We start from the raw sequence: 20412 nt of genomic DNA on the forward strand, positions 1-20412 counted from the left end.
TTGCATCATGTTCCATTGCGAACTCCTGATACATGTGTTTTCTGTGCGCATTTTAGATTGAGATCAGAACTGCAAGGAGAAACAATGCCTTCGCTAGAAAACCTTATTTCATTTAGTTCATTATAAAAGAGAAGCTTTGAGTCAAATCCTGATTAGCAAAAGAAGCAGTTTTCTCCCAGCAAAGACTCCACACGCTACATTCCTTTTAGTTCAGGACACTGAATAAAAGCTGCGGAGCAGCTGATGTCAGAGCTGTTGGTCGTGTAGCAAATCTGGCCAAGGTTGTTTATTTAAAAATAAAAAGGTTTCATGGTTTTTATCCTTATATCACACACTTGAAGCCAACATTCCACTTTAAAGCTGTGGAAAGGAAGGACATGGCAAACACAAGATAGTGGAGATAAATGAACCGGCACAATGTGTCTCTGGTGCTCTCCATCTGTTTGCTGATTAGATATTAACATTCATATTTTGTTTCAAGAGGGAGGAGAGCACGGCGACTCCTGCAGAGCATGAAGTTCTACTGCCGTGCCAGCCCCCCCCCTCTTTTTGAAAACTTTCCTCTCCTGGATCCTCAAGAGATGTAATTACTGTGCAGTCAACTTGTAAGACCCACGGTCCCAGGGAACGCGTCTCCCTTATCGACCATCCCCGGTTGTTATTTTTAAACAGCTCGCATCAGAAGATACTCGTTTTGTGGTTTCTCCCTTCGCTAAAATGTGAACGACGCCATCGCAGCCAGGTGGAAAAGGGGGAATTAGTCGACAGGATGCACCCGGGCCGTTTAAAACACTGCAGGGCGATGGGTGAGTCAGAGGGAGGCTTTTTTTGTTGTTTTTTGTTTGTCTGGACTGACATCTCCAGTTAAACTATGGCTGAGAACATAATGTGCAATATCCCACGCTGATGGGCATATTGATCAGTGAGGAGCGGGCGCGCTGCTTTGCCACGCGTAATATTTTACAACCAATGAGCAGAGAGTTGACACAATCTCTTTAACGGCGCTGCAGTCAATACAAAACTGACCCCCCCCCCAATAACTTGTGCCTGTGCACGGCTCATTTCTTTCATATGGAATTTTATAATTCAGGAAGCAGAACCAGATCCTTCTGGGTCCTGCAGAGCACCTACAAAACTGTTAATGCTATATTTATTCATTACCAGGGGGTTTAAAGAAGACAATGCATGTGGTTTACATGTATTTCTATGGGCTGTCAGTCACTGTGCACTTACTGTAAAGGGAGGTTGGTGCAGTAATATCCAACACCATTGGATACAGCACACAATACACATGCACGTGTATTTCATGCACATCATGAAACAAGCATCCACTATACAGTACGATAGCGCATCAATATTTCCTCTCCCCATGAATGAATGCTTCCGAAATTATGCAGGGTGTTGCATTATGCTGATAGAAATGAGAGTTGTGGCACTTAAAAGCTCCAGCGCATGTTTTATTAATAAATGCGCGAAATACATTGGTCCAAAGCTGCAAAAGCTGCGCTGAACCCAAACTGACGCTTATTTTGTGTCAATTCATTCGACAAGGAGACATTAAAAAAACACTACTGTGGTGGAAAGTGTTTTTTTTTTTTTTTTATAAACGGGGACTGTGGAAAGGCAGCATTCACATAAAGGCTGGCTTCATCTCAGAAATTATCAGAACACATCCTGGTTTATTTGAGGCTGGAACAAGGAGCGTGCAAAAGGTAGAAAGCAATCTCCTGCAGACGTGGGCCAGAGATACGCTCGCAGTGGCGCGCTTGGGAGAAGACTTTGGGTTCGTTCCTTGATCTCGCAGCTTACATAATATAATTAAGCAGTTTAAGCTGCTTTATTGACGCAAGCACTGAACGCAGCAGTGTCATGGGGAGGAAAATCCCATCAGGGCCACCCCCTCACCCACCGCACTCCCCCATTAACTTAGAGTATGTGAAGGGGAAGGAAAAAATAAAAAGACGCTTGCGGAGCTGTGCCAGGGAGTGCCAGGAGAAATCGGTTTGTTCCGCAGCTCCGTGCTCCCGTTGGCCTGCCAACCCCACATGCTACCGGCTCCGCTGCCACACAGAAATTGCGAGGAGGTCGCCTCTTGGGTATAATTCACAGGCAGAAAAAAAGGGGACAGCAGTTAAAGTGGAGTGAATACACCGACTGCAGGATCCGTCCCATTTGATTATTGCGCCATCTGAATTATTTAACGCGAACGCAGAATAGCTGGTGGTTGTGGGTGGAGGCAGGGTATCACGGATAAACCGTGAAGGGAGATGAGGAAAAAATATAACTGTGCAAATCAAACCCTGAGTGCTGAATTTTAAAAATGAAATGCATTATTCATGAATAATCACTTCTGGCAGTGATTGCTTGAACGCAAATTGCAAGTGGTGGGAAAAAATGACAAATGCACAAGAAACACGGCAGAGTTAACACGTAAATACTATTAAGCAGCAACTGATCTTAAGCTTCCAACATACATGTTGGAAGAATCAGGTGCAGTGGTTGGATTTTTAATTTTTTAATTTAAAATAATCCCCTTTATCTCTGCAGCAAAAGAAAACCAACAAACTCTGCAGAAGAAAATGACTCTTCTCCATATGCATTCAACTTTCTGGTCCAGCAAACAGAAATGCTATGAAACATTAACCACATTATGACTATCAAAGACGCCGTAGCCACATTAGCAAGTTCAAGGAAACCTCAGTGAATCGCAGATAATGACTAAAAAAGTCATTAACGGATAATCTAACCTTCTATGGGTCAAGTTGTGACATGAGTAGATTTAATTAAATAATCAACACCATGACTGTAATTTGTAAATCATCCTCAGGATAAACACTGAGGACATTGTGCATTTGCTATTGATTGCCTTGAAAGAACTGTAGACTAGACCTTTGTTATACTGTAGCACAACAGGTACTCAAATACATACTATATACAGTAAATAACAAATATTGGGATGTTTTTATAGTTTGAATGTCAGAGAAACGTCTTTTGAGAGTGAACATTTTGGTGGAAAGTGCTGCAAAGATGTGGAACCTGCAAACCTGTGAATGGAAAGAGAGACGCACAGAACAGCAGAGAGATGACAGAAGCACTACTACAACCTGTCACTATGCTTTTACGGTGACACGATGTCCCCAATCCCAACGAGAGAGTCTGGCGCTTTAAACTGTGATCCATCGATTGGACGCGACTCTAGAAGGGACTGCAAATTTACAGCTAATTAGCCCTGCTAAGACCACCACGACAAACAAACAGGAGGCCGCTCTGTCTGGCCATCAATCTGAGAGTAGTGGACCTCTCTGGAAGTGTCTTGGTGTAAACCTTAAGAATCAATCACTTCCCCGGGGTATGGAGGGACATGTGGCGGCTACAACTCAGCGGCCAGAGATTTGTAAGACTAGCGGCTGCTCCACGGTGCCATTCAGGCAGGACGCATCATCAACCCGCGTGCTTAATCGCACAAAATAGGACAGATACAAAAGAAAGCTCCAGACTAGATTTGTACTGAGGCTGCAGAATCCTGGGTTCTGATGCGAGAACCCAACCCACATCTGGCATCACCTATATTCTACACAAACCAAACAGTGGTAAGGTCCTACAGAACTATAATCTGTGGGTTGGAGAACGGGATGTCATAAAGGCTCCAAGACAAACCTCTGTGCAAGTGTTTTGCTCAGTGACATGCTCTGCCCAGTACTTTAATCCATTAAACACGTCTGCATTCAGCCTCGCCAGTAATTCGACGCTGCGAGATATTCGATTTTATACCAAGGCGTCACTTTTAATTAATGATCTTATCGCTACTTAGCCTTGATTGCACACTTTAAACTGGTGGCATTGTGCAAGATCTCAATGAATTGCTCCCTTGAAACTTTTATTTCATCAACCTGACGGGATTCTTCTTCGTCTACTACATTTATCATGTGGCACGGTTGATTCCTTTACATATATTCTCTTTGTTCACATCCGTCTGCATGCGCCTGACTGCCGAGGGTTCTGTGCTTCTGTGGTCATCTGCTCAGACTTCCACTATTTTGTCATAACCGGTGATTTTAACAGGCACATTTCCAAAGGACAAAACAACAGAGGACCTCTGCCTGAGCTCCATTTGATTGTTTTGATCTGCCTCATGCTGTAATAGCCCCATATGCAGTTACAGGCACACACAGGAGTTGGTATTTGATATTTCTGGCAGCGCTGCCGGGGCACAGGCCTTTCGGGCGATGCCGTTTGTTTGATATGTGGTTTTGTATTGCTGCCCAAACCATCTCCGTGTCAGTCAAAAAGCAGGAAAACAAACAAGCGGTACTTATCATTTTACAAAAGCCGTGTGTGAGTCAGTAAGATTACAACCTTTGATTTAACTCCATTCCGTCTTCTGGAGGAATACACGGATCCTATTACACACACACACACACACACACCACCATCATCCAGACAGACGATGACGCTGCAAAAAACAAGACACACACACACCCACACACACACCCACACCCACACACACCCACACCCACAACCATGGTGTGAACCGCTGGTCGCTACAGATCTCAGGGAACCACCGTTGTGTTAATGAGGGGGGACAAGCACCGCTTATCCGCTTGATCCCATCATATCTCCCTTCTGTGGGTGTTCAGCTGATAAACCTCCAGTTTAAAAAGCCTATTCTCAAACGCATTCAAGAATGTTTAGCGTTCAATTACAGACCAGTTTCTTCCTTATTGACTGAAATATTGAGAAAGCAATATTGTTGATTCAACTTAATATCTTAAATGTAAATTGTATAGATGTATGTATAAAATGCCTCTTTCCGCATCTTCTAAAACGGCAGAAGAAAATAGTTTTTCACAAGTTGAAAAAAGTGGGAGACTGTGAAAGTGTGAAGTATGTGAGCCTCTTCCTGGCTGGGCCAAATGTTGCCATTTGCATTTAGATATAAATAGAATATCGATTTAATTGAAAATTCAGAGAGATGCCAAAAAAAGTGGTGTGGTGGAGCTGAGAGAAACCCAACAAACAACGTGAAGCACCTTTTGGCAACACTATGGAAATTACTTCCACTATTTTAGTTTATTAGTTAGTTTATTCTGGTCACTAGAGTTTCAACATCCTAAAGGACAATAAAGTTTAGGTTTTATGTAGCGTAACTGTTTTTAGCTTTTTAAAAAAATGTATTCATGTATTGTTTTGTTTGTGCTAATGTTTCATTCAAAGTTTTCGAACAAAAGGTTTGTTTCAAATTGCTTTCTGGGAAACTGCAGTGTTTCGTGTTAAACAGGCTTAAGGAGGCACAATCAGGCTTTCAAACAGGTTTCTTCAATTCTATGCTAAGGATTGACAGACTGCTGCCGTCTTTGTCGCATTATGATTGCACTAAAAACCTATTTTGCATTTATTAAGAAAAAGATTATCTTCAAATGTATGACACATAACAGTCAGCATCATTTAGCTAATTGATCAAAAGAGGAAATTATCCAGTCGCAATGAAACAACGTGCAACGAAACAGCTTCTCAGGATTTAGAACCCGAGATTCGCCCCTGACAAAGACTGAAACCCCTTCACGCGGTCAACTCTCCACGTGTGTGTGCACCAGAAAACATGCATTTAAATAAGCACATGAAGCTGCATTAATCATTAAGGTTACAGAAATGCTCTGATTTATGGCGAGTTGCTTTTAAGTTAAAGGATGTGGAGGCAGTTCCGTCAGCAAACAATTCAATCACTCAATGGCATTTTCTCGTAGAGGGCACAGGGACGAGGATAGGAAGATGGGGGAGGGGTTACATGCACTACAGCAGGGTGAGTAATTAACTGGCTCTCATGGGACGGCTGTGCATGCTTCCATGCTGCAGAGGGGACCAACCACAACAGAAAAGGCCACATCATTTCTTATTCATGGCGATGGCCCACTTCCTCCCGGTCTAAAAATACTTCTGAGGTCATTTGCGAGGCTTTTGCGATCAATACGTCTTCTTTGCCTCCGCCCCTGCCTTGTTCTCCCTCGTGGGATCCGCAGCGCAGGAGGCTTTGAGCACCGGGGGGTTTCGGAAGGCTCCAAAGGGCCAGAGGGAGGAACGGCAAGCGTTAAGTACATGGGGGTCTGATCAGCTGATGCGACGAGAGGTTGGAGCGTGAACAGGGGTTAGAGTCGTAAGCAGCGTTATAATGTGACAAGGCTTTCAGCGCTGAAACGACGCCTTCAAGACAAAAAGTAAAAAAAGTCTGGTAGGTCGAATGAAGTGTTAATATTTACATGGCACAAAGGGTCAGCTAATTAATGCAGACGCAGCATCAGATGTTTGACGCCCAAACTAGCTTAAATCACAGGCAAGTACGGTTTAATCAAGGTTTTCCGAGCGTGCTCAGCTCCTGCGGGGCCTCATTTGTGTGCAGGTGGCAGTGCCAGTAATGGGCATGTTTGCAGAGGAAACCATAGCGTGATCATTTTCTTGGCTCACGACTCTCAACGTGACGCCGCGCGTCACGTGTGGCTCAGCATCGGCGGTGGGCCGGCGCGTAGCGCGTTGTTGGGGGTCACTCAGGAATCAGCGGGGGGGGGTGTGGGCAGCGGGACGTCCGACGCATTCAGCGGCTAAGGCTTATTCACCATATGGCTCCAGTGGAATAAAAGATTCCACTAATTACCTCGTTCATGTGAGGAAAGCGCTGCTAATGTGGCGCAGTCACTTCCCCGCTTCAGTTGAAGGCCTGAATAGGAAATCTGAAGAGGGAACGCAAGTATATTAAGCACAGCGAGGCGCCCGAGGAGTTATAAATACACGTTTACCTTCCACCACCCTCACCTGACGAGTGGCGTCACCTCACACTCGTATTTCTCTTTACACGTGGCCAACAGAACGGCCCATCGGGTCCGGCTCCACACTGCTGAGAGTACAAGGGATCCCATTTAGGCCGTTTCCCTGGAGAGGCCACATGAACCACAATGCTTCACTGAGCAACAGAGTAAGTGAAACGTTTGCCCTGTGACAGACAATCCTCCGCAGAGCCTCGGATGCACAGCGGCACCTTACGCCGTCCTGACAACTTTAACTTCCGTTAAATACGAACCATCGGCCCGGGCGCCGCCGTGTAATTTGCACTTCCTGGGAACTGACACATATTATGATTTGTGTCCGAGGCTGTCGTTCTGGTTGGGAGCTGTTACACAATTAGGGGACGTGTCGGGCTCGTCGGCGCCGGCCGTTCCGAGGATAACAGCCGTCAGTTAATGTAACTGGCCATGGTGGCGATCATAAAGGAGGAAGGTTGCAAGAGGTCCCAGTGTGAGATAAATATTTGATGGAGATTTTAATAAAAGGCTTAACAAGCTTAATAATTTAGGGGACAAGTCTCAGCTGAACTGCACCCAGAGCTAAACGGGTGTACGGTTAATTATTCAGCCACCCACATTTAGCTCCAAAAAAACTCATCAGTCTAATAAGATGGACGACCTTCTGATTCTTCCCCAGAGCTCCCCATCAAGTGACTCATGTCTGTTTGCTGTCAGGTATTGATTCAGGATATAACTGACAGACTGATTCATGAGGTGCGTTTATTTTTCTTTTATAGAAGCAGAGTAGTAAAAAAAAAAGAATAAAAATTGGAGGTTAAAAGGCTAAATCTATCACACCCTTTTACCTCAAAGGAGGGTCTGCACAGGGAGGATTAACGTTTAGGCACGGGGACATGGTTGACTTTTCTAGATTTCTGTCAGTAGCACCACAAAAACCACTAAATAAGTTATCAGCTGATCTGGCAGCAGTTTAAATGTTCACATACTGTTCAGTTTTGTCAATACAATAAAGGTCAACTTCAGTGTTTAGACCAAGCCGAGGCAAAGTCAACAAATGTAAATTTATTCATATACGCTCCAGTCAATATCTGTGTTATATCCTTCTATATACACACGCTTATGGTGTGCATTTATTTGCTCTCAGTTCAGTAGAACTGATACATGAGGGAATGGAAGGGAACACAGTCCGGTTCAACACAAGCCTGAAGTAAAAAACTAGTCACCACAGATATGAGTGAGAGGCCGCTGAGCTCCTTCCCTCCTCTGCCTTTGCTGTACACATAAACTTGAAGCAAAAAGAGTGATATTGACAGTGTGCGGAAAATTAAAAGTGTGGCTAAAAAGGTAGGAGACAAAAGGAGCAGAGAGTGGTCGTGGTTACCCTTTGGTTAACCACCATTTATGGTTTGAAAGCGCTAATAAAACCACATGCTCCCAGCAGGAGGCCGGTGAGAACCTGAGCCCCTAAAGCACCAGTTACAGCAACGTACAGTTTGAAGAGAACGGCACAAACACTCCCCATCCATCAGTCATCTGCTTGTTTGCAGCACATCATGACTAATTAATACTTTTAGCCGGGGAATCCCAGTTGCCCCTCTACTAGAGTGATTACAATTCAGAAACAGACTCCATTACAGAACCATCTGAATTATGTCAACACCATCAATAATGCTGCTTTTTTTTCCGTTTCGCAATTACTCACAATCGTGCCGAGGTTATTTGATCAAGTCTGAACTAAATCAAGCTCTCAACATTAAGTGCCTTGTGCAGTCCACACTTGGAGCTGCTCCTTACGATCCCTTTAAAGACGTCTTAAGGCATCAGTGCATCTTCCTGCAGCCTCCCTCTGTTTCTCTTCATCACCCACAGAGATGAATCAGTAAAATAACGCAGCTCGACTAAACATTTTACACCAGAATGTGCGCTCGATTATGGCATTAAATATCCTGCAGCCCAACATAAAGGCAGGCGTTTTATATGCAACGCGTGTTTACTGCCGGTAACGTCCACCGGACCCTTCCCCTCCATCAAAAAGAAAACTTCAGCAAAGTTTGAGCTGTACATCGGGGTGAGAACACAATCCACTTTGATCACGACATCTGCGCGCCGCTACTTCTGCTGCTTGTTATGTCGCGGGAGCAGCCAAACGCTCTCAGCGAGCGCTTGTAAACCGGGACGGGGCGTTCTCCGTGTTTACCCGCCACGGTTTCCCGCCGGCGTGAAAGGGCCGCCGCTTAATTTTTAATCTCATCCTTTGAAACGCACCAGTAAAGTGGGTTCCCTAATTAACCCCATTGCCAATGCACGTGGAGTCGAGAGGCAGCCTGAAACAACACGGCCTCCGCAGCCGTGTCTGTTTTACTAAGACCTAGTTCCGTCACCTAAAACCTCAGCATTGCTACTGACAAACAACAGCATAAACATCCTCAGGGAGAGGAAAAATAGACACGGGGAGCACTTCATTCTGTTGGTCAACAGCAGAAGAACACCCACGTAAGATAAGATGGCAACGTTTATTTCGGTGAATGATCTCTCTGTTTTATCGAGGCGGTTAAGATTATTTCCTCCTTGGGTCCTGCTGCTGCGAATTGGTCTTTTTCATCTCCCCGCGTCCTCTTTCACATCCGACAGGAGAAATAACAGGCCCGAAGATAAATGCATTTGTGCCGTGCGAATGGAAAACAAATCCCATACCAGCCCATATACCTTGCGTGGGATACAATGTCATCCGCTGTCTCGTTATCTCCCGCTGAAGAATTGGATCTGTACAGTAATCACGCTGCCAGATTCTATTAATTTCGTGTTTTGGTGAGCACGATGCGGGGTGGGACGGCTTTATGTCCTCGCTGCCGCGCCGCTTAATCCGGGCGACGTAGTGAAATGTGATATTTACTCGCGCGCGTCAACCTGAAGATAAGAATAATCAGCCCGCAGCTTCTTTGTCTCACGTTCAGGTTCTGTGGTGTTGGACAAAGACACAAGAGGTGCACAACCTCATAGTTAATATCTATGGACTAACAAAGTCATTTATGAAAAAAAGGAACAAAACATCACAATATTTCAAGTTTACTGTAAAAAGATGGTGTCTTTTGTTTAAATCAATAGGTTCCCTAAGGGTTTTTGCTGAAACTTATGTTTAAAGCTAAATCACCATTACTCTAATCAGCTACTGGCATGTTATTTTGGTATTTTTGGGGGAGGGGGTGTCGTATCCGATCTCAAGCCACGAGAGCCAAGCGGAGACGAGCCGGAGAGACAAAAACACGGCTGCGGCTGTGAGGAGTCACATTGTCCGAGTTACAGCCACCAAATTATGAGCCGCACAAATCACTGCACAAACAAGCGTCTTTACGTTAATCGGCGCGACTTCAGTCCGAGCATCCGGAAGCTTCGTCCGAGGTTTTCCCTTTTTCCCCCCAAAGTGTCCAGGGATTTAAAGGATTCCCAGCCGCACGCCGTCCAATGTCACGCTGAGGACGAGGGCCGTGCGTGTTTGAGGAGTCAAACGGTGTGGTTGTGTACTGAACCCCTCCTGCTGCTGGGAAATCAGACGCCGATGACTCAACTGAAGGTTACCTTTTTATTACAGCTATAAAGCTAAAAACGAACGGAAGGACAGATACAGTGTGTTTACTGTGGCCTTTGGAAATGAGGGGAGATGCACATCCCTGCTTCCATGAACTCCAATGGAACGACAGTATCACTTCTAAAAGGAAACAAATCATCCGACTGGTTCATTTACTACAACAACAGAACAGATCGGAGTCTAATCCGTGAACCTGTCCCACTGCTAAAGTGACTTAAACAGTCAGAATGACTTTTGTTTCCACTATTGGGCAACATCTGTACATTTGCAACCTCAGACAAACAGCATTGTACAAGTGGGCTGATACTGAATTTACCCTTTTGCAGGATTTAAGCCAGTTACAGCCAGGTGATGTCAATCACTGGATGCACAGGCCTCTACAAAACATGCAGGTGTTTCGACACTGTGCCAACAGGGAGAAACAACCTACATGCTGCGCCTCATTGTCAATGCTGTTTACGTCCCCTTTTGTTTGAGCCAGGTTCACTCAATAAATAGACTTTAACCGAATTCTCTAAAAAAAAATTCTCTTCTCTTCTCTTTTTTTTCCTCTTTGCTCTTTAGAAAACTTTATGTTTAAATACACCCATTTTTCACCGACTACATCACATACTGCATCACCTGGTCCACCAGAATGTTTTAAATTTTAACAGATCTAAACTCAATATCCAATAAAGATATGCTCCTCCCTTCAACTCCACACGCAGCAGCCATTCATTCAAGCTGCAAACATCCGTGCACTGAGACGATGACGCCGCTTTTCCAGTAACTGTTCTGACATCTTATTGCAGCCCTCATTCATTTTAACAAGGCGTGCGTCCCTGGCAGTGTTGGGGAATATTGAGTGACACCTGCCACAGATACAGATCAACATCAAACAGATTCCTATTGAATGACATCTGAGACCTGAAAGCAAAACCGGAGACAAACTACACTTGGCAAGTTAATATTCACTCAGCTGCTGCGTTTTCAGATTTTCAGTCGGGGAGTGGATTCAGCAGAATGCAAAACAGCTGGGTGCTTGTGTTCACTGGCAGGTTATTGTTTCCATGTGGATGTAAATAAAGGATTCAAATGTTGACTTCCCTCGGCTCGGCCCGGGTTTCTGGTCCTCACTTCATCTGATTGTCTCCGCTTTATTTCGAGCAAATGGACAGAGCGGGTGGGGAAGGAAAAAAAAAAAGTCATCACCAGTCGCAGCGCCGCTCAACCACGAACCGTTCCTTCAATAACGTTCTTCAATTTCCATCTCCAATAAATAGTGAAGATTGTTTTTTGTATTTGCATCATCTCAAGTATTTTGTAGCACAGAAACCAATTTAAGGAGTCAATCAGTGCTGCTTTTCCATGACACTCGAGATATTATTTACATCCTGATACAAAACGCTGAATTCAAATGTTGCACCTTCGAGTTTTTTACACATCAAAGTCTGCAGGTTTTGGGGGAAAAGTGCTAGCGAATGTGGAAAATGTGTCATAAAACTGTTTGCAGAGGCTCAAGTGACACTAGAGCCCGTCCCATTTCAGCCTGGGCTCTGGAGTGCGCTCACTGGACCTCTGAAGCCCACTCCAAGCCGTCTATGGCTGCATTAGCTCCTACTGGGTAAACAGACGCGGCACCGGCAGCAAATAAACATCCCCGAACAAAAAGAGGGGAGGAAAACCAAGCATGTTGGGCAGAAAGATAAGACTATTGATCCCACAGTGGGGAGATATGATTTATTGGCACATTGACTGCATTTCACGTGTCAGCGTCTTTAATTTTCCTACATTTTTCCTTCCCACCATCACAGAGTTTCCATCATCATCTCTTACAGCGAGAGAGAGACCTACAATCAATACGGCCTATTGTTAGTGTTGTAAAAGGTTTTCAACAGCTGGGGTTTTTTTCTTCCTCCGTTTGTTCAAGTGCTGATGGATAATTAGTCAAGATAATTAGACAAGTCTTATTAGCACAGACCTCCACTGTACATCCATCATTACATACTGTACAATAATTACTACACTCTATATGCTGTTATTGTGCTAGGTCACTGCCTTTTTATCATCCTCCAGCCTTTAATTGTGTTTATTCGTTGCCAAAATGCTATTCAGATTCATCCTCTCGTGTTACTGTATTGGGTATATTTTCTATAAATATTCCCCTTGAGCCCTGGCTTGGATGCAGCAGGTGATAGCTGGCATAGCTTTAGCTGGGAAAGCTCCCTCGGTGCATCTCACCATTCTCCTGCAGCGTGTGACTAATTTCTGCCTGAGCTGACTTAGAATGTCATATTCAAAGTCAAACCTCCGGCTCTGAACAATCTGCTGCTCACCGAGACCACAGACATCCAATCCAAATCCAATTTGGTTTGTGATTGATTACCGTGCTCACTACTTAATTAGGTGGGCAGCTAGGTTAATAAGTAATGTAGAGAGATCGCAGCAATTTCCTTTGGCCTCCATGTAAACATGCTATTGACCTTTCTGACTTATACAGTCAGAACCTGTCAACCTACATCACTTACTTGTACTTAATTCCCCTAATATGCCGATAATCTGTTATTTCATCTTCAAAGTGCTTCTTTAACTCAGTGAGATTTCTCTCAGTCGTACCTCTTGACTTGTGAAGTGACCATCATGATTTTCCCCCCTTGTGACCAACGCAGGCAAGTTTTGCGAGAAGATCAATGTGACAAATGACTCCGATACAGTCTCTAGATGAGAATTGGTCTCACATGCAAGACAAGGCACGATGCACAGCGACATAATGTCCAGGTTTCTGCTTTCACACCTCCAGCACAGTATGAGCTTTGCCTCTCGACAGCTCAGGTACATCCACCATCTCCCACGCAGCATCATTCTACAAACACTGCCTCACGACAGAGCTGAGCAACAAGTGGCAAGAAAATGTCTCCTTTCTACATGAAGCTTTCAGTTGTAAACAACCAGTCTTCCCTAAATGTGTTCTTCAGATTATACTGTATACTAGAAAAAAAGAACTCCTGAAAATACATGTTTTTACAGTATTTCACCCACCAAATCTATAGTTTAGAACAGTTGAATCTCTCCTGGCTTCAGTTTGTGTTTAGAAAACTTTCTGTGCAGCATAAACACTTTGGACATTATTACACTAGTGTAATACAATAAGTTCACTGGGAATCAGAAGTTAGTACATAACAAGAGTCACGTCATCCTGTCTTCACCAACACCCACGTCGACGTTTGGCCTCCGTTCTGCACTCGTTCGCGTGGAGTGTTCTTGAGCGACACAGCCGCTCCGTGCAGACTGGAGGGCGCTCGCTAATGCGGGCTCTTGACTGACGTCAACCAGGCTGAGAAAAAAGGAGGAGGACCCAGCAGCACCGAGGTAGCACATCAAAGAGAGCAGCGGTGCCGTTTGATACGAGGGGGGGGGTGCAGCAGGATGGGCTGACAGCCAGCTTTTGTAGATTTCACCACACAAGACGAGCGAACGGACACAACACACGTCAGGGTGCCGCTGAACAGGAAAAACAAAAGCTGTGTCAGATGTTTTTTAACTCGGGGTCAAGGCTGTGAGTGATTCCCAGCGCTGACGACCAGCAGGAGCAGGTACAGTAAGTTACTAACTGCCTGCAAAATCCATGAAATGACTCAACTGTTGCACACAATTGTTGCTTTTCATAGGACAATAAAGCACTTTTTACCAGAGTATCGCGGCCTCCGGCTCCATATCTCCCACAGGTGAAATCATCCAAGACAACAAAACCCAGTAGCAGCATCATCATCATCTATGAGCAGCTGTGCAACAACAACTTCCCAAATAAAATATATTTGAACGGTGAAATTTCAAATAAGCTCAACACCGGTCTTTACAAGGCCAATCTATGACCGTCACCTCATGAAACACTGGCATCGCGGGACCCACAATTTACAGTAAATACTAGCTGCTCTCATCCAAAAATTAAGAAAACATTTCCTATCATATGGTCTGCATGAAACATAACCCCATGAAATGTGTAGGAGTGAATGAAAAAAGGTACTTAAAGCATTTCAAACATATCCTCGATGTTTGTTCTCGATTGATCTATGGCTTTTAATAAAACATCAAACACCGGTTGAGGTAATGATTCCCCGCAGCCATCAGCATCTAACAGCATCTCAAGCAGGACGGTTACAGTCCAATACAGAGTCCTGACGGGCTCTCGGTTCACTCCTCCCTCGCGTTCAGAACGTCCAGGCCTTGGATTTGGGTTCTTTAACTTCTGTCTGACTCTGACTCTGATGTTTAGCCTCAGAATGAGAGGAGGCATCACTAAATGGGAGCAGCCCAGACAAAGATGATGCCGAGCAGGGCTGCAGATAAGCTGAGGAGCTGCTGTATCTCAGCGCTGCCCTGAAGCCCGACTACAACCTTCCCGTCCTCCATCTGATTGTGTGCATCAGCGCCGCGTTTCCAGTCCGCCTCCGCGGCGTCTCCATCGTAATATCCCCGCACTTGCTTCCAACTAATTTAATTTGCTGCCGTTCTCCACACGGAATCTCTAATATCTGCGTGAACAACACTCGAGCAATCACTCGCAGTTTTGTCGGGGCTACACAACGAGATTAAGTTAATCACACGTTGGAGGAGAAGCTTTTCGCAACTTCCCAGAGCAGCGCGATTCATTTGCATCACACCCAAAACTTTGTGGCCATTTCTGCTCCTCAACAAGTCCTCAAGAGGAAACGCGTAATCACTGCAATTAGCGGCGTTCTAATTAAGGCTCTGCTTGGTAGTGCCTTAATGGACCGCACAATGCCGACAAATTAATCCATGCTCAGATAATAAATCTGATTTGACAAAGCACAAAATCATTAACCTCACGACCCAATGACACCATCCCACGGAGTGTGCGATGCAGTGATCGGTACGGCGATGCTCCATGTGCTCTCTGTGTGATGTCATGGGGGAAATAGCGCATTTCTTCTTCTCTTTTCCTTTTCTTTGTTGTGGTCGCGTGTCACGCTAGCTGAAGTTAGCATTCGAGGCTGTGAATTGCCCACAGGTGTGAGCGTGATGTGTCTGTCTCTGTGTGGCCCTGTGATGGACTGGCAACCCGTCCAGCATTTACTCCGCTTCCACCCAAACGCTGGGATTTGCTCCAGCGCCCCAGCGGCCAGACAAGCGGCTCAGATAATGGATGGCGAGACTACCAGCAAATTCCCCCGAAGAATAGAGGGCAAGGCTGTCAAGAATTTGAATCCACACTTTTAAAATGGGTTCAACAATCCCATGCAGTGCTGGTGTAATGTTTATTGTCTATATATTTTTGCCATTTTTTGTGTTTACGTTCCAGCTAAAACAATGTTTCGTTGCAGATTTGTAAAGAAAATGACACAAAGCGTTATTATAAGGTTCTGGTGTCAGCCCAGAGAATAAAAATGGGCCCGGCTTCTTTCTAGACAAACCGTTGTGTGCCAGTGCTGAGCACTCGTACGGCTCGGTGCCATTGTTCTCCCCGTCTTTCCTCAGACTCGCTACACTGCTGCTGTCACTCTCTCCACCTACATGTTTACGACGCAGAGAAGCCTTTTGTTGGAGGCTGTGAAAACCCATTCTGGGAAATATGGGAAATTGCTAACTGAAGCTAAACTTGACAATGGAGACTGAGAGGAAATGAGTCTACAAAAAATGTAAATTACAAAAACAAATAAAAAACAAAAAATCTGGTTCTGGTCATCTGAGGGGGGGGGGGGGGTGCCGCTCAACAGACGTTCAGCAAGAAAAAGGATGTGCTTTGTAGTGCACATGACCAAAACAGGTCAGCCAGAAACAGAACGGATCCATTTCGTGCTTCTGATGGCTTCCCCACCACGTCACAGTCACAGCTGACCACGCCTGTTTAACTGCTCCTTAATGAAATATGTGATGGGCTACGAGATACGTTAAAGGCAACAGACATGATCAGTGTCATGGACAGTGAGCTGAGGATCAAACAGGAGGAAGATCTAAGTACCATGTTAATTAGTGCCAGTGGGGGATGGGGGGGGGGGGTCTATGGAAAGGAGAAGTCTGTCCGGTTACATCCAGTTCATCTCTGACCACCACACTGGGCAGCACTGGAAGCTCAAAGCAGGAAACCAAAGCTACACTTTCCATAACTGGAAAACAAAATGAGTCCCAGTTTGTGTTTGGGGCGTTTCGATATGGGGTCAGAGCTCGTACCTAACAAAGGGCTTTTCTACTATGGCGCTTGGATGTGACATTCAGGGGCGCTGCAGCACCCGCTCACACACTCACATGTAACCGCAATAATTCAATGTGCTCCCCAGAGAGGCTGGCAGAAATATGATCTGCAGTGGGGCCTGCACTGGGAATAGCACTTAGACCCCATCCTAGATATTGTTTGTTTGGTGCGTAGTCGATATGATGGCAGCTCTATCTCTATGATTGATAAGGTCCTCAATACGGGCGCCAACTTTCCATTAGAGCAGAATGCTACGCGCTGATTTATGCTTTCATGCAAGCAGCTCATTTGCTCACGAGCCTGTTTTTTAGTTTTGAACCACGTTTAGTTGGGCTCCATCCGTTTCCACTTGGAGCTCTTTCAAACATTCCTTCATTGAAGGTTTTAGCAGGGACTTGCCGCTGAGCTTTTGAGCAGCTGATTCAATTTTGAATGAGCACAATTTTTCAATTGCCCAGCTCACCGCGCTAGGTGACATTATGTGGTTGTGGACTTATCACCATTCACATTTTTGAAAGTATGTGCAGCTGAGAACAGCAAAATGCCGGTTTTAATGCAGAAATTGCTCGTGGGCAGTAGGAAAAGCTCATAACTGCTCCAGATTAGGAAAATCCAAAGATTTGGTCAAACAGCTGATTGGAAATCAAACCTCACATTCACATCAGTCTGTGGTTACGGACGTCTCTGGATCCAACACGTCAATTAGTGACTACGGTGTTGTGTGCATGTCAGTGCATTTGTGTAGTGTCCTGATTTAATCCAACCGTCTGTAGCAGAGCTGCCACAAATACAAATTAGAGCTGGAAAGTGCAAGACAATCATTACTCTCCCAGATAATTAGTAAGAGAAGTAATGACCATCGGTGAAGTCCATGCACATCTATGTCTCCCGAGTGCCTGCAAAATCAAGTAATGGCGATATTTAAAAGTCAGATGTTGATGTTCATTATATCACAGGAGACGCCCTCCAACATGGATATGAAGCAGTTTAAGGCCTATATTGTAAACAGGCTATTCTGCATCAGATGCTGATAGATGAGTCCTAAAGTGCCAGTGGTCCGACATTAGCTGTTACAGTAAGTGCCTCCATGCTTTACAGTAGTTAGTGGTGATTATAGGACCCCAGCATGCAGATGTCACTGGAGGAGTACAGTCCAGCCATTCCTAGACGTCGACCTAGATTTGTACCTTTACTTCATTTGACTCAGTAAAAACAGACCAGGAGGATCACTGAATGGCTCAAAAAGAACATTTCATTCAGAATTCTCTGATCAATGATGTGAATCAAACTTGTGTCTCGTTTTTTCTTTTCGAAATTGTTTTGCATCAATTCATTAACCTATTCAATTATCAGTTTGGCTTTGTTTATATTTATCCCGCTGGTTTCGTGCTTTCATGCATGTAAAACAGTAGCAATTCCCATTTCTACTGCAGCGGCCCGTAATCCTGAACTTGCTGTCTGGCACCGTCTCCCTTGAGGCGTCAGACACAACCTAATGTTTTTAAAGATGTTCCGACAGCACTGAAGACGTTCCGTCCTCCACTGCCCCAGCGCGCTGCAATTACAAGAACACTTTAATTTCCTGTACAGTTTATGACAGGCATATTGGATATTATTTGGTCTTATTGCGGTTTCACATATTGCTCACGCTACTGTAATATTGCGGAGCTCATTTCTCCTTTTTATAAAGTTTTGACTCGCGCCACAAGTTTGAGACTGTGTAAAGAAGTTAATACGGAGCTTAATGCAAAATAAAAATGAGAGCGGTTGTTTATGAGGTTTCTGCTGTCGCTGGAAGAGCCCGTTGCCCTCAGGTGGCGCGTCAGCCTTACATAACTGACAATATAAAGCAGTGTGGGATGGCGCTGGAGGACAAAGTCTTCACGATGCGTCGGGAAAGGTTGCGGGAGTAGCGCATAATGGAGAGATGTGAGATATGTACAAGTATTTATCATGTTTGAATATGGAACGGCGTGCTGCGCGCTCGTGGGTTCTTAAGTCTTTCCAGGAGCAGATGGGTGGAAGAGATGTCAAGACTTGGGCTGTCACGGTTGAGCAGCGGGCTCTCTGTTAAGTTTAAAAAAAAAAAAAAAAAGAAGCCTTCGGAGCCTCGTCTCGCTGTCTGAACAAGGCAATCAATGAAGGGCATGCTAAGAGGAGGGAAGTGTCCATGTTTTATTCACTCTGGCAGAGTGATATCCAGCCTCGTTGGAAACCCCCCATCTTCGCCCCAGGGGCACGGTGTTGTGCTGCGCTAATGGATTCTGCAACAAGGGCGCATTCTCTGGGCGGCTCGAAGATGCAATTATGCCAGTAATGGTAATGCCACTGCAGAATGGAGGCATCAGTGGGAGCGACGATGATCATATACAAGACCCAGAGTGCAGCATGACAAGTTTAATCGTGTGTCTCTAATCCTAACCTCAAATAATATTCTTTGTACGCAACTGTATTGTCCTGGTGACAAAGACGGATGATTATGTTAAGATTACCGTCATTTCAAACATCAGAACTTCATGTTTTGCAGCTTTTGATGATGACAAGGTGAGTGTGGAGGGAAATCATGTTTTTTTTATATGCACTGAAAAGATACAATTAATGTAATATCCCATAACAATCCATCTTCTTTGTTTCTACGGTAAATGTTTTGAGAAGGCGGCCTTTTTACCGAGCGCTGCGCTGTCAGGAGATGACGCTCGCCGTGTTCGCTCCTTGTACAAAATGTTCCGTGAGCAGGAAAAACACTTAAGACGCCAGAGAGGGAGAAAAGTGGTGAATATTTAACTGTGATTTTGCCTCACTTTACAGCAGACGAGGAGCACATTGTATTAACGGCTGAATAATGCAGACAGCCTTCGCAAAAAGGTAACAGGTAATAATCACCCAAGCACAGAAACTGTGAATGCCCAACGCGTCCCATCCGGTTTCAATGCAGAGGCGTCAAACGCTCACACGCGAGGGAAGGAGGGAACTCTAGATACAGAAATGTTCATAATCAGCCTTAGAGTCTCATTCTGAAGTCATTAAAATAAAGACGCAATGAATGGTTTTGATCTGATTTTTAGATTATAGCTACTACATAACAAACATCTCAAATAAGATTGTGTTTCTTCAAGCACTTTGGGTTGAAAGAGCTCTGGAAGCTGAATGGTTAGAGGTCATGCTACATAAACACAATGAAGAACCTTTATCTCCCTGACCTGTGGGAAATAACCAAAATATTTATTTTACAACTGCAAAGGTAGATAGAAGATATTATGGAATATTTTATATGAAAGGGTGTAAAATAAATGTCAACTAGTTAAAAAAAAAAAGCACAAATACACCATAAAGGGAATGCACAAAATGAAAATAATGGTAAAAGTACCAATGTTCATCTAGAGGCTAAAGCCAGAGCTCCCGCCTCCGCCGTATGGGTCATGTTGACATGAAATAACAGGAGCGACTTGTTCACTCCACAGACAAACCTTACAAACCGTGAGGACCGATTCTTCCAACGTCAGGATTTTTGACGGAGTCCACGATTTCTTTTTTTTGAGGAGCCAAAATGGCCACTAATGTGTGCAGTGCACTGTGAAAGGGCTCCTAACTGACTACATGCATTCAAAAGACATTAGATTACTGTGGACGGGGATCAGACAGGAAGTCTCGCTTTTTAAATTGACCAGACACCAAATTCCTGTCATTTCATTTTCGTAAGGACAAGAATAAAAAAAGTCAAATGACTTTTATGTTAAATCATCAGACCATGCAGCGTTTACAGTACCGACGACTACCAGGATGCTGATGAATATGAAGCTGTTCCGTGAGGGACACGCCCTGACGATCCCAGGGCTTAATCA

At 44.7% G+C, this 20412-nt stretch overlaps 1 long non-coding RNA gene across 1 annotated transcript in view; it reads right to left on the reverse strand.

Annotated features, from left to right (window-relative positions):
• LOC114859381 (uncharacterized) overlaps positions 1–20412 on the reverse strand; it is a 68944-nt gene that overhangs the window by 42890 nt on the left and 5642 nt on the right. The window lies entirely within an intron of this gene.

This window comes from Betta splendens, chromosome 7 (genome assembly GCF_900634795.4).
Source record: "Betta splendens chromosome 7, fBetSpl5.4, whole genome shotgun sequence".
Lineage (NCBI taxonomy): Eukaryota > Metazoa > Chordata > Actinopteri > Anabantiformes > Osphronemidae > Betta > Betta splendens.